A 15,575-nucleotide genomic window follows, 5' to 3' on the forward strand; every position below is an offset into this window, starting at 1 on the left:
GCGCACCTATAAGCCTGCTATATTCATAAATGCAGTTTTTTGAGCCTGCAATGTGGGCATGTCCAGTGGAAACTAAATGAACTGCTACACAATAAGATGTTCTGAAAGTGCTGTAATTGTTTGTGTGATCACTCTGTTTACAGAAGGTTGTGACAGACCCAAATCATCACTATATATAATGTAGTGATTACTGTAATTTCTGGCGCTATGGCATTTCTGCGCTGTGTCGGAGATGTTAGCACGTCTCTAATAAGATCAGTCACAAACATGATCCCTGCACGATCTAATCTATACCGTCTTATTAACTCACTGTCATCCATTGTCTGCAACATTTCTTCCGTCTCTTTGTCTTTCTGCCATTTTCTTCTCTGCTAAAGAAACTCTTAAGCCTCTTAAAAATCCTCGTCTGTGCTCCTAACAAGTTTGACCTTAAGAGCCTTTTAAGGGTTAAGATGCTTTCTGAATTACTTTTTTCTTTACTAGGATTGTTTATATAATTTTAAGAGTAAACGCCCACATTTCTAGGAATTTTCTTAGAATTTTGTCACTAGGAGCTACTTTTTGCATTAAGATTCTTTATGAATACGGGCCCTGAATTTTACAAACCCATCCTGTACAAACCTAGACTTAACCAGAGGTCACAGCAGGCCAACCGTTAAGGGCTATTCATAGGTCTTTATGTGATTTGGGGGTGACCAGTGGAGGGATGGACCGTGCACAACCCAGAGTGGGACCCTCAGGGTCCTATCCTGGGAAAATTATAAATACTTCATGGGCACTAGAAGATATATTTTTCAGGAATTATCTATAAAAACAGAAAGAGATGATTGTGAAAAACATGCAGAAACAGAACTGAGTATACAATAAATAAAAATACATATATTGTGAGGCACTAGAGGGTTTTAAGAGTCATAAAGGATTAAAAAACATTATGACTACTCAGAGCACATTTGAGGGATGCAGTGTTTTTTTTGATACATGCAGACTGCGGAGCTGCATTATAAAAAAGCAACGGGTACATAAAAAAAGCAACATGCATCAATTAAAAATAAATACAAATTAAAAATGCAACGTACATGATTCAAATTTGAAAATGCATTGTGTGCTTGTTTGGTTTGAATATTGTATTGGTCTGAAGGGATTGGAGGATGACGTGTCAATGACGTCATCGACTGGCTTCGATATTGAGAGTGAGGAGGTGTCGTCATAGCACAAAGCCCCTCCCTCGATATCACAGTCTCCGCCATGTTGGCAGGATACCGGCGGCGAAACAGGATTGTTTACATGTGTTGTTAATTCGGTAGTAGAGGAGGTTTTTGCAATTCTGCACTGTTTTACCATGCCAGGAAGTTACTTCTGCGTTAAAAACTGATCCAGTACCTCACACGATACATATGGAACACATAGGAACAATGGAATACAGTTTTTTTAGGTTACACCAAGTGCAAAACAGCGGTATTTTGAGAAGCTCCCAGGTATCCAAAATATCGACCCATACGAGCTCCCTGCAGTGGAGTGGCACAGAGACCTGGACCATACTTCCACGCACATATATGGAGCGTTTTAGCGTGTTATAATTACACATTGCATTTAGCAGACACTTCTTGACCAAAATGATAAAGTAACTTAACTGCGACCGTTTCGTAAAGAATAGATTGTAACGAGATGTTCAATGTACACACGTTTCCAACATGTTTTGATGTAGGCTGAAGCTGTGTATGTTTAGTTATGATTTGATTTTAGCCCAATGACACATACTGTACCAGGTTTTTGTGTTGGGGGCTGTAAAGTGGACAAACCAGTTCTGGGTTGGCTAGGGTAGTTAAATGTGTGATTGCAAGATGTAAATGTCCTGGTTAGATTAAAGCTATTAACACCGTGAATAAAAGGTGACTTACATCGTAAACAATATAATTCACACTGTCCATATGTGTGCACTGAGGTAAATGGTCCAGGTCTCTGTGTCGCTGCAGCTCATATGGGTCGATATTTTGGATGCCTGAGAGCTTCTCCAAATACCGCTGTTTTGCGCTTGGTGTGAGCTTGTTCCTGTAAGGTCCCCTTTCTTTTGCCTTATCTTTCTGCATTGCTTTACTTTCTTAATTTATTCCTCGTATTCGTAGATCCGTCGCTGTTTTGCCGACATAATAAATGTGCAAAAATGAAAGAGCTCTGGAATGTTTAGTCGCACCTCTGTGAAGTTCTGAAGGCATTGCCCCTGGCAACTGATAGCGTATCCTGCCATCATGGCCGACCGGCTCAGACCCCTCCCAAATCAACCCAAATCGGCACGTGACTCCTCACTCTCAATACCTAATGGAACGCAGTTTGAATCAGAAGGATTGTTGGACTGCTTGCAGTAACATCTTGGTTGGTGATCTAGTAAAACGGTTATATTGAATCTCGAGATAAAACAGAAAAATTAAAAGTTCAAGCCTGCCTGAAAAAGATACATCAAAGTATCGAAACGTCGCGATATAGGCTTGAACACAGAAACATTTATTTTCCTAAAAGAAAAATATATTTTAGTTTTTTCCATTATTTTGAAATTTTATTTTGATCTTTTTTATTTTGATTTTCATATGTAAATCACAGATCTAGTGTTGGTTCCTTTCATAATGTTTAAGAAAAACAAATTTTAATTTAGAAATCGAAAAAAGATTAAAACAATATACAGTTGTGGATCTGATAGTTCAGTTAATTAAGGATGGTGTTCGTCTTTCAGAACAAGGGTCGTTTCACGACCCCTCGAGCGCGTTTGATCCCTCTCACAGAAAGCAGGGATTTCCCCAGACGGGGACGATTTATGAGGGACGATTATTTTGTCGAGCGATCTCGTGACTTCCCATACGAGGTCATCAGACACAGAGAATCACTCGCGGGTTACAGTAACAGAGTACAGAATGAAACTCGATCGGAGAATACTGTAAATCCTTTCCGTCGTCAGTCACGTGATCGACGCCCTTTAAATCGGGGATTTAAACCCAAACAAAAGAGATTGACTTTTGGGGAAAATAAGATTATTTACCCCACTGAACAGAACAGGTTTACTGACCAGAGATACAGAAACACACAATATTCTCCTCGTAATGTAGAAAAGAACAGGAGACGTGAGAATGGCCAGTTTGCACAAAATTATGTTCACCAGAAAAAAAGAATGGGCCAAAAAACTCACTTTAATTCACAGAAAAAATCAGAATACTCTCCTGCTTCTCCTACTTTTCGGAGAATTATTAAGAATATGTATCATCTGATCAGATCTGTCCATCACCTCAGTAATATTGACACACGCATAGAAGATAACCAGCCTGTCACTCTTAAAAGGTTAACAGAGCTTCTTAAAAGTGTGATCAAACCCTTTGCCCCCACAATGTCCACAAAAGAATTGCTGGAGGGTAATGCAAAGAACTGGGCGTTTACGACACAGTTGGTGTTACAGCAACATTATGAGGATATCATAAAGCACACACTGGGGATCTTACGGGGAGAGACACAGAGAAAAGACTGGTTACACGCTTTTGAGATCGCTGTCAAATGGGCGATGCGAAATTTTGGCAAAAGGATCTCCCAGAGGGCAATTCAGCAGGCCGAAACTTTGGTCCTGACCGAATTGCGTTCTGGGACTCCATCCGGGTCTAGAGTACCATCGAATTCTGAAACCAGTAGCAACAGAACATTTGCTCAGGTGGTTAGTGGTGCAGATCTAGCCTCAGCTCAGCAAGGGACAGAAACGGTCAACACAGGGGTCGTCAGACCTAAGACAGGGGTCACACACATCCAGATACAAACATCGCCCACTTTAATGTCAGGCTGGTCTCCTATGAGGAACGACTGGCTTCTGGGAGATGATTTTCCACCTCTGAACCCTCCTGTACAGGCCCCTATACAGGCCCCTATACAGGCCCCTATACAGTCTCCTAAGGGGAAAAGAACAGAAAAGAAAAAACACCTGACAGAACAGAGACCAAAAACTCCATCAGTCGTTACAGAACAAGCTGAGAAAAATCTCTTAGTGAGTTTTGATGATGATGATGATGAGGAGGAGGATCAGTTAACTCCTGCACAGGGAGATAGACTGGATGATTTAGATGAGATTACGGGTCATCTGTCACAGGAACTTTTCTCTCCTTTTGCCCCCTCTGAGGCTGAGGCCCCGATAACCACAGGCCTGCCTTCTCTGGTCCCCATTGTAGCCAGTGCAGTACATAGAGTAAATCCTCTAATGGACACAGCTGAGAGTGCCCAGATCTTCCAAAATCCGTCAGGGTCACCAAATCTCTCAGACTTTGATTTCTCAGAATATTCTGTGACATCTCTTCAACCAGGGGCTCCTCAGGAGACAGTGAGGGGGGAAACTTCCAAAAAAATAGACACAATTATCTCTGAAACAGAAAAAAACAGACAAGCAGAGAAAATGAGTAAAACAGTTGAAATCTCTGTAGCCGACATTCAAGGTCTAAGAGCACTACATAAGCCGTACAAGCACCTTAGAACTAACAAGAAGTTCAATGAGTGGAAACTGGCACTCAAAGAGAAACACGTGGTCATCGGGGACTCCAATTTGAGCAGGATTCCCGCTTTTGACATTCCAGCTAAATGCAGCACGCTGCCAATCTGATAGAAAAAGCTACAGTAGACACAAAAGTAGAAAAAAATAGTCTTGGCATTCGGCCTGAATAACCGCACACAAAGATTACACATCTCAGCGATGAGAGAGTGTGCCAGATTGAGTCAGGTGGCACAAGAGAGACTGCCAGAGGCCCAACTGTGGATCCCCCTGATCAATATCCCCCAATCTCTCCCAGAAGGAGAAAAAATATTTTTAGATGAATTGAACAATTACATAGAGGAAAATTATTCCTTCATCCCCCTCCTGCCAGAGGATCAGTTTCAGGTAGAGAGTGACGGCCTGCACTGGACTGCAGAGACAGCCAGGAACATGTTGGAACACTGGGCACGATATTTAAACTTGTAGTGAGTGAACACCAGAGAAAGGGTGCACATAGGCTTGTTGTGAATCTTTCCAAACACTTTACTCTCTCTCCCTCACAGTCATCCCTGCTCATGAAAGGCCTCACATTTATTCCGTCTGTTCAAAAGATGAAAGATTTCAAACATCAGCTTAGATTAGATTTACAAAAATATCATAGAAGAATAAAATGTGAAGTTTTTTATGAGGGCAAAAAGACTAAAAAAACAAAGATTACCTTTTACACACAACTCGGACTGGACTCCGGCCTTGAGCAGACTTCCCAAACAAGTAGGCCATCTGATCACAGCTGATGAGTATGCTTATAAGAACTTGAATTGGAGCTTGAAACCAAGGCCCAACCTCCAGAGGGAGGAACTGAGGGCCTTGAACACACTAAAAAACCTCAGAGAAATTGTGATTAAACCTGCTGACAAGGGAAATGCCATTGTCATCATGGATAGAGAGCAATATGTCTGGGAGGGAGAGAGACAATTAAACATCAGTGACCACTACAAACCCTTAGAAGAACCCATTTATTTAGAAACCATGAAACAGGTTAGAAAAATCTTAGAACAGATGTATGACAAGGGTATCATTAACTCAAAACAGAGGGATTATTTAAGCGGCAGTGGCACTCCTCGAATGAGAAGATTTTATTTATTGCCAAAGATTCACAAGGAGCCAGGAAAATGGAGTATTCCACACAAGATTCCACCCGACAGACCCATAGTGTCTGATTGCAACAGTGAAACTTATCAGACAGCTGAGTACATCGAGTATTATCTGAACCCCATCTCTCAGAAACACCCGAGCTATCTGAAGGACACTTATGACTTCATCCAGAAAGTTAAAGACATCAGTATTCCCAGAGGAGCCTTTTTGTTCACCATAGATATTGACAGTTTATATACGAACATAGAAACTGAAGCAGGCCTCCAGGTGGTCCAGGAGTGCATGCTTCAATATCCAGACCCAAAAAGGCCTGATGATTATATTTTAAAATTATTAGATATAAATCTAACTAAAAATGAATTAATTTAATTCTAAATATTATTTGCAAGTTAAAGGCACAGCCATGGGTAAAAAATTTGACCCTTCCAACGCAGGTTCCACACGTTATTTTAAGTGGTCAGTTTTGAGTATTTTCAGTGTAACTACGCATTAGTTCCCGTGTACCAACGCAGGTTCCACACTTTATTTTAAGCGGTCAGTTTTGTGTATTTTCAGTGTAACTACGCATTAGTTCCCCTGTACCAACGCAGGTTCCACACTTTATTTTAAGCGGTCAGTTTTTGTGTATTTTCAGTGTAAGTACGCATTAGTTCTCGGGTACCAATGCAGGTTCCACACTTTATTTTAAGCAGTCAGTTTTGAGTATTTTCAGTGTAACTACGCATTAGTTCCCGTGTACCAACGCAGGTTCCACACTTTATTTTAAGCGGTCAGTTTTTGTGTATTTTCAGCGTAACTACCCATTAGTTCCCGTGTACCAACGCAGGTTCCACACTTTATTTTAAGCGGTCAGTTTTTGTGTATTTTAAGCGGTCAGTTTTTGTGTATTTTCAGTGTAAGTACGCACTAGTTCTCGAGTACCAATGCAGGTTCCACACTTTATTTTAAGCGGTCAGTTTTTGTGTATTTTAAGCGGTCAGTTTTTGTGTATTTTCAGTGTAAGTACGCATTAGTTCTCGGGTACCAACGCAGGTTCCACACTTTATTTTAAGTGGTCAGTTTTTGTGTATTTTCAGTGTAACTACCCATTAGTTCCCGTGTACCAATGCAGGTTCCACACTTTATTTTAAGCGGTCAGTTTTTGTGTATTTTAAGCGGTCAGTTTTTGTGTATTTTCAGTGTAACTACCCATTAGTTCCCGTGTACCAACGCAGGTTCCACACTTTATTTTAAGCGGTCAGTTTTTGTGTATTTTCAGTGTAAGTACGCATTAGTTCTCGAGTACCAATGCAGGTTCCACACTTTATTTTAAGCGGTCAGTTTTTGTGTATTTTAAGCGGTCAGTTTTTGTGTATTTTCAGTGTAAGTACGCATTAGTTCTCGGGTACCAACGCAGGTTCCACACTTTATTTTAAGTGGTCAGTTTTTGTGTATTTTCAGTGTAACTACCCATTAGTTCCCGTGTACCAACGCAGGTTCCACACTTTATTTTAAGCGGTCAGTTTTTGTGTATTTTAAGCGGTCAGTTTTTGTGTATTTTCAGTGTAACTACCCATTAGTTCCCGTGTACCAACGCAGGTTCCACACTTTATTTTAAGTGGTCAGTTTTTAGTATTTTCAGTGTAACTACGCATTAGTTCCCGTGTATAAACGCAGGTTCCACACTTTATTGTAAGTGGTCAGTTTTTGTGTATTTTCAGTGTAACTACGCATTAGTTCCCGTGTACCAACGCAGGTTCCACACTTTATTTTAAGTGGTCAGATTTTGTGTATTTTCAGTGTAACTACCCATTAGTTCCCGTGTACCAACGCAGGTTCCACACTTTATTTTAAGTGGTCAGTTTTGAGTATTTTCAGTGTAACTACGCATTAGTTCCCGTGTACCAACGCAGGTTCCACACTTTATTTTAAGTGGTCAGATTTTGTGTATTTTCAGTGTAACTACCCATTAGTTCCCGTGTACCAACGCAGGTTCCACACTTTATTTTAAGCGGTCAGTTTTGAGTATTTTCAGTGTAACTACGCATTAGTTCCCGTGTACCAACGCAGGTTCCACACTTTATTTTAAGTGGTCAGTTTTGAGTATTTTCAGTGTAATTACGCATTAGTTCCCGTGTACCAACGCAGGTTCCACAATTTATTTTAAGTGGTCAGATTTTGTGTATTTTCAGTGTAACTACCCATTAGTTCCCGTGTACCAACGCAGGTTCCAAACTTTATTTTAAGCGGTCAGATTTTGTGTATTTTCAGTGTAACTACGCATTAGTTCCCGTGTACCAACGCAGGTTCCACACTTTATTTTAAGTGGTCAGTTTTGAGTATTTTCAGTGTAACTACGCATTAGTTCCCGTGTACCAACGCAGGTTCCACACTTTATTTTAAGTGGTCAGTTTTGAGTATTTTCAGTGTAACTACCCATTAGTTCCCGTGTACCAACGCAGGTTCCACACTTTATTTTAAGCGGTCAGTTTTGAGTATTTTCAGTGTAACTACGCATTAGTTCCCATGTACCAACGCAGGTTCCACACTTTATTTTAAGCGGTCAGTTTTGAGTATTTTCAGTGTAACTACCCATTAGTTCCCGTGTACCAACGCAGGTTCCACACTTTATTTTAAGTGGTCAGTTTTGAGTATTTTCAGTGTAACTACGCATTAGTTCCCGTGTACCAACGCAGGTTCCACACTTTATTTTAAGCGGTCAGTTTTGAGTATTTTCAGTGTAACTACGCATTAGTTCCCGTGTACCAACGCAGGTTCCACACTTTATTTTAAGCGGTCAGTTTTGAGTATTTTCAGTGTAACTACGCATTAGTTCCCGTGTACCAACGCAGGTTCCACAATTTATTTTAAGTGGTCAGTTTTTGTGTATTTTCAGTGTAACTACCCATTAGTTCCCGTGTACCAACGCAGGTTCCACACTTTATTTTAAGCGGTAAGTTTTTGTATATTTTCAGTGTAACTACACATTAGTTCCCGTGTACCAACGCAGGTTCCACACTTTATTTTAAGTGGTAAGTTTTTGTGTATTTTCAGTATAACTATGCATTAGTTCCTGGGTATCATTCATCTTTCCTCGATTGCACCCAGTCGTCCCGTCCCTGCAGCTGAAAAACACCCCCGCAGTATGATGCTGCCACCACCATTCTTCACTGTTGGGACTGTATTGGACAGGTGATGATGACCAGTGACTGGTTTTCTCCACACATACCCCTTAGAATTAAGGCCAGAAATGTTTTTCTAACCTTGGCCAGATCTGTGCCTTGGCACAATTCTGTCTCTGAGATCTTCAGGCAGTTCCTTTGACCTCATGATTTTAATTTGCTCTGACATGCACTGTGAGCTGTAAAGTCTTATATAGACAGCTGTGTGGCTTTCCTAATCAAGTCCAATCAGTATAATCAAACACATCTGGACTCAAATGAAGGTGTAGAACCATCTCAAGGATGATCAGAAGAAATGGACAGCACCTGAGTTAAATATATGAGTGTCACAGCAAAGGGTCTGAATGCTTAGGACCATGTGATATTTAGTTTTTCTTTTTTAATGCTCGATACTCTGCTAGCATTTCTAGACAATTGATATGCCATGTCAGATGGCGACCGCTCCACAGACCGTGGGCAGGTTGGCCACTCATGACTGCACCCCAACCGGTGAGGGACACGTCTGTCACTAGCATTACACGGCGACAAAGAGCTCCCAGCACCGGGCCCTGATTCAAGAACCAAGGTCTCTTCCACATGTCTAAGGCACGAAGGCATCGTTTGGGTTTGGGCGCCGTCTCCATTCCCTCTGCCAGATCCACCTGCGAACCTTGTAGAATAAAAATGAATTAAATTAGCCTATGCATTTTACATATACATCACATTTCCCATCAATATGGTTAACAATGAAGATTAATAATAAGAAAAAAAGCACATCACAAATAGCCTATATCGTTAAATCCTGTCCTATTGTAGATACAAAGAACATTTCCGCTTATTGTCAAATGCAATAAGCGGAAATGTTAATGTTAATCCATGCATTTATGACTTCAAGGTTAGACTACTGTAATGCTTTATTGGGTGGTTGTTCTGCACGCTTGGTAAACAAACTACAGCTAGTCCAAAATGCAGCAGCAAGAGTTCTTACTAGAACCAGGAAGTATGACCATATTAGCCCGGTCCTGTCCACACTGCACTGGCTCCCTATCAAACATAGTATAGATTTTAAAATATTGCTTATTACTTATAAAGCCCTGAATGGTTTAGCACCTCAGTATTTGAATGAGCTCCTTTTACATTATACTCCTCTACGTCCGCTACGTTCTCAAAACTCAGGCAATTTGATAATACCTAGAATATCAAAATCAACTGCGGGCGGCAGATCCTTTTCCTATTTGGCGCCTAAACTCTGGAATAACCTACCTAACATTGTTCGGGAGGCAGACACACTCTTGCAGTTTAAATCTAGATTAAAGACCCATCTCTTTAACCTGGCATACACATAACATACTAATATGCTTTTAATATCCAAATCCGTTAAAGGATTTTTAGGCTGCATTAATTAGGTAAACTGGAACCGGAACACTTCACATAACACCATACTTTCTACATCATTAGAAGAATGGCATCTACGCTAATATTTGTCTGTTTCTCTCTTGTTCCGAGGTCACCGTAGCCACCAGATCCAGTCTGTGTCCAGATCAGAGGGTCACTGCAGTCACCCGGATCCAGTACGTATCCAGACCAGATGGTGGATCAGCACCTAGAAAGGACCTCTACTGCCCTGAAAGACAGCGGAGACCAGGACAACTAGAGCCCAGATACAGATCCCCTGTAAAGACCTTGTCTCAGAGGAGCACCAGGACAAGACCACAGGAAACAGATGATTCTTCTGCACAATCTGACTTTGCTGCAGCCTGGAATTGAACTACTGGTTTCGTCTGGTCAGAGGAGAACTGGCCCCCCAACTGAGCCTGGTTTCTCCCAAGGTTTTTTTCTCCATTCTGTCACCGATGGAGTTTCGGTTCCTTGCCGCTGTCGCCTCTGGCTTGCTTAGTTGGGGTCACTTCATCTACAGCGATATCGTTGACTTGATTGCAAATTAAAACAGACACTATTTCAACTGAACAGAGATGACATCAATGAATTCAATGATGAACTGCCTTTAACTATCATTTTGCATTATTGAGACACTGTTTTCCAAATGAATGTTGTTCAGTGCTTTGGCGCAATGTATTTTGTTTAAAGCACTATATAAATAAAGGTGATTGATTGATTGATTATTAACTACCAAATCATGAGCCTAAAAGAAGCACAAATAAATATATAGGTGCAAACAGAATACAGTGACATCAACCTTGGTTTTGATAAGCAGTTATTTTATGACCCAAAATGCGTTGGTGAAACTCATGCATCTAGCACTTAATACACAAAATAATCATGTTGATTAAAGCATTTAACATTTATGAATTAATTAAATGTCAGTAATGAACAAGACTGCACAAATTATAGCGATCACGAGTAAGGTCCGCGTACAGTAAAGTGGAGAGTGTACAACATCCCGTCAGTTAAATTCAGGTCAATAGTGCCACCTGCTGGCACAGATTTGTAACTTATTAGAGAAAATTAAGTCATTATAACGATAAATTTTTTTTCCGTTATGTCGAGATAACAAGAAAATTAAGTCGTTATAACGAGAAAACAAAAAGGAAAAAAATTATAAAGTATTGCCGCTTAGAACTTCCGTAGGAAAGAAAATTTCTGACACTGATAAATTTCAAAGTAAGCTGTGTAATAAAAGTGTTCTATTCTATGAGTTCAGTATAATGAAAGTGTGTAATATATTAAACTGATAAAGTAATTGTCAGGTAAAATACTATTACAAATATTATTACATTGTCAACCATGTCCTTTTTACGAGGAAGTAAAATACGAGGAAGTGACTGCATATTGGATAGACTACAGTATTCTAATTCTCTGCTTGAACACTGGTTTTTGTTATAGACCTAAACCATAAATATTTGACTGAAAGTCTATTAATATCTGTTTGCATGAACCTTAACTTTAAAATATTTTAACTGTTGCCACGCCTTCTACTTCTCAAACCTCTTATTTTCTATGATATGATATGATATGATATTATTCTATGATATTATTTTCCAACCGTGAGCAAAACAGAGAAATTGAAAATCAGAGCAATAAGTAAGTTTTTATGTTTGTTCAAAAATCAGACTCGGACCCAACAACCCAAGACTGTAGAATTGAAAATTAAACTGAGAAACAATTATCCATTTGTGATTTATTCCAAAGAAATGTAAAATGGAAATTTGATGCCAATTTTTCATTTGGTTAATTTTGATGGTGCAAATTGAACAAAGCACTGCAAAGCGTTACACGGACCATTGGAAGATTTAAATGACACAACATTTTTTTTGTTGTTCATAGAAATTCTGTAGAAAATGTATGTTCTTAAAAATAAAATGCAAAGAAAACACATCTTATAGCTGGTAGATGTCAGGAAGCATAAAACCCAGACATCAAGTAAATATGTTCCCTTTTTTTACAAAGCTTAAGTATTTCAAAGTATTCTAAAGTATAGATTAAGTTACTAAACCTGAGAAATCTAACAAAATACATTACAGGTTACTTTTTAAAGCTTGTATTTTGTAATCTGTAGTGAAATGCATTATAGAAGTAACCTTCCCGGCCCTGGTTAAACTTCCTGAGCTGGAGAAGAAAGTACAACCTCTGCTGGGCCTTTTTCACAATGGAGTCAATGTGATTGTCCCACTTCAGGTCCTGAGAGATGGTGGTTCCCAGGAATCTGAATGACTCCACTGCAGTCACAGTGCTGTTCATGATGGTGAGTGGGGGGAGTGCAGGAGGGTCTCTCCTAAAGTCACGATCATCTCCACTGTTTTGAGCGTGTTCAGCTCCAGGTTGTTGAGACTGCACCAGACAGCCAGCTCTTTTACCTCCTGTCTGTAAGCAGACTCGTCACCGTCCTGAATGAGGCCGATGAGTGTGGTGTCGTCTGCAAACTTCAGGAGCTTGATGGTTTATTCACAAATAACGCAAATTGAATTATCTATGCGAGTAGACTACATACAAAGTCAATGCAAAGACGTGAATAGAGGCGAGTTTGCACCACGCAATGCAAAATATGCAACATGTTTGCCTTAATCGTGTCTTTCGAGCAAGTTCAAAAATTTTAACTTGAGACGAAAATTTGCCTGACGCGTATTTATTGTCTCATTTGGTTGAATCAGAATATTGAGGAGCGCATTATTGTAGCTGTTTGCGGACAACACAAAATCTGATACAACTACATTAGTTGATGAATGTTCAGCAGTGGAGTCCTAAAACAGCGCTGTTTGAATTTAATGAGCTACCGGCATGCTTCCCTCGCTTGTGTTGCCTGGAGAACTTGTATAGGAACACAGCTCCTCTGACTAAAATGTACAGTAAAACATCTGAATGCAACAATGTCTGCATTAAAAAGTTATTTGGTGTGCTAATTCTGTTGTCCAGGAATTCATTCTTAATAGAGCTGATCAGGAAAAATTTGCTTAAGACAGGAAAAACAAACAAAAAGTGTACAAGAACCAAGGACCGACAAACCAAGGCTGCAAGCTGTGCTGCCATCTTGAATCACATTGAAACAATTCTGAACTCGGCACAGTGAATAGTTCCTTTCAGAACAGGCTGTTTGTAGCATCTGATGCCCGTACATACATAAACACCATTTATCCTCACAAACTTTTCCAAAACATGCGAGCATCCATTGTGCAACACTTGCTGTATTCAACTACCTGAATATACTGATCTGTATTCATGCAGAAGCCACTACTTCAGATGTCATTTGCAATGTAGTGTTTATGGTCTTTTTGGGCAGGATAAGCTATATATTTAAATTAGTATTGGGCAGTGATTAATAAAAAAAAAAAAAAAAAAGGGATTAATCACATTATTGTCTGCGATTAATCACAATTAATCGCATTGTTATGCATTAAACTAATAATACATTCAAAAGTACTGTATTGTGCACTTTTTTCATTTTAAAGTAGTTGCATTGAGTAAGTGCAATAACATTTGGTTTGCAAATAACTTTAAACAAATAAGGTGTTTTTTACAGCGGTATTCCTTTTGCATAGTATCAGATAAAACATTTATTGTAAATCTTAACTTATAATTTTAATTAAATATAAAATAAGAAAATTTTTCACTGCCAGATCATTAAATTAACGCTTTTATATAAAATACTTTATAGTTTGTTATAGAAAAACTATTTATGCTCAGAGCAGAGCCTCGATCATAACATTACAAAAGGCACCTTCCTATTAGAGACCTGCAGGATTCATACACAGGTACATTCATACACCTGAATATTAGCCTTTAGAGCTTAAAGGGTTAGTTCGCCCAAAAATGAAAATTATGTCATTCATAACTCACCCTTATGCTGTTCCAAACATGTAAGACCTCCTTTTATCTTCGGAACACAGTTTAAGATATTTTAGATTTAGTCAGAGAGCTCTCAGTCCCTCCATTGAAGCTGTGTGTACGGTATACTGTCCATGTCCAGAAAGGTAAGAAAAACATCATCAAAGTAGTCCATGTGACATCAGAGGATCAGTTAGAATATTTTGAAGCATCGAAAATACATTTTGGTCCAAAAATAGCAAAAACTACAACTTTATTCAGCATTGCCTTCTCTTCCGTGTCTGTGTGAGAGATAGTTCAAATCAAAGCAGTCTGGATATCCGGTTCACGAACGATTCATTCAGTTCACCAAATCGAACTGAATCATTTTAAACGGTTCGCGTCTCCAATACGCATTAATCCACAAATGAATTAAGCTGTTGACTTTTTTTAATGTGGCTGACACTCCCTCTAAGTTCAAACAAACCAATATCCCGGAGTAATTCATGTACTCAAACGGTACAGCTGTTGAACGAGCTAAACTGTAGAACGATACTCATCTGCCTGTGTAAACCCGCAACTGAATCCACCCCGTTTCTCCTGACAGGTTTAGCTGCAGCCACGTGAATCATTGTTCTATGTTTAGGCCTATGTATGTTAACTACTGTAGTAAAGCCATGTTTATTTCCTATTTATTGCGAAGCTATTATGCTACAGCAGTCATATATATGAAAATGTAACTGTGCTAAACAGTAACAAACAATAAATATCCACAGTTTTTGATGTAATAATCTGTTGAAGGACCATATTAGTCAATTTATTTTGGAGAATGCATGCCTGTTTTGTATTTTTTGCTTTGTTAATGTTGTATTCTGATAAATGTCAATTAAATATGTAATTACTGTTGAACATTACTTCCTAATTAAATACACATTTGAAATATTTGTTATAGAGTTCATCTCAGCAGGGACCACGTTCTCAAGAGCTCCCTGCAACATGTTCAGTACATGAAGCTGGATGTCAGACAGACTCACCGAATCAGTCATCGATCACCGAAACAGTGCGCATACAGATATCAGCAAAGATGCGATCAGTGGGCACACCACTTTCTGGTGGTACACTGAGGGATGTCCACTTAAGAAGCAAAGGTATGAAGTCTAGACATGAAATATCAGTAGTGGCACATTTAAATCATTATTAATTATAAGAATATTTTTTGCCTTGTAGGCATTCAGGCATCAGTTTCCAGTCATGATGTTGGCACTGAAACGATACTCGAGAGTATCTGAGATATATGTAAAGCCACATGACTCAACATTTCACCCAGAGTCTGTCGCTCAGATATCAGAATTGTCGTTAGTTTTAAATAGTATTTGAAATATTTTGACAGTAGTTAATGATTAATTTTGTTCACTAATAATAAAATTTGACATGTAATCAATTTTCTTATAAATGTCCATTCTATTGTTTTAGAACAGATCCTGTGTCCAGCTACAGTAACAAAAAGTTCATTGTTTTTGAAAGCTGCCTTG

The sequence above is a fragment of the Carassius auratus genome, chromosome 28 (assembly GCF_003368295.1).
Source record: "Carassius auratus strain Wakin chromosome 28, ASM336829v1, whole genome shotgun sequence".
NCBI lineage: Eukaryota > Metazoa > Chordata > Actinopteri > Cypriniformes > Cyprinidae > Carassius > Carassius auratus.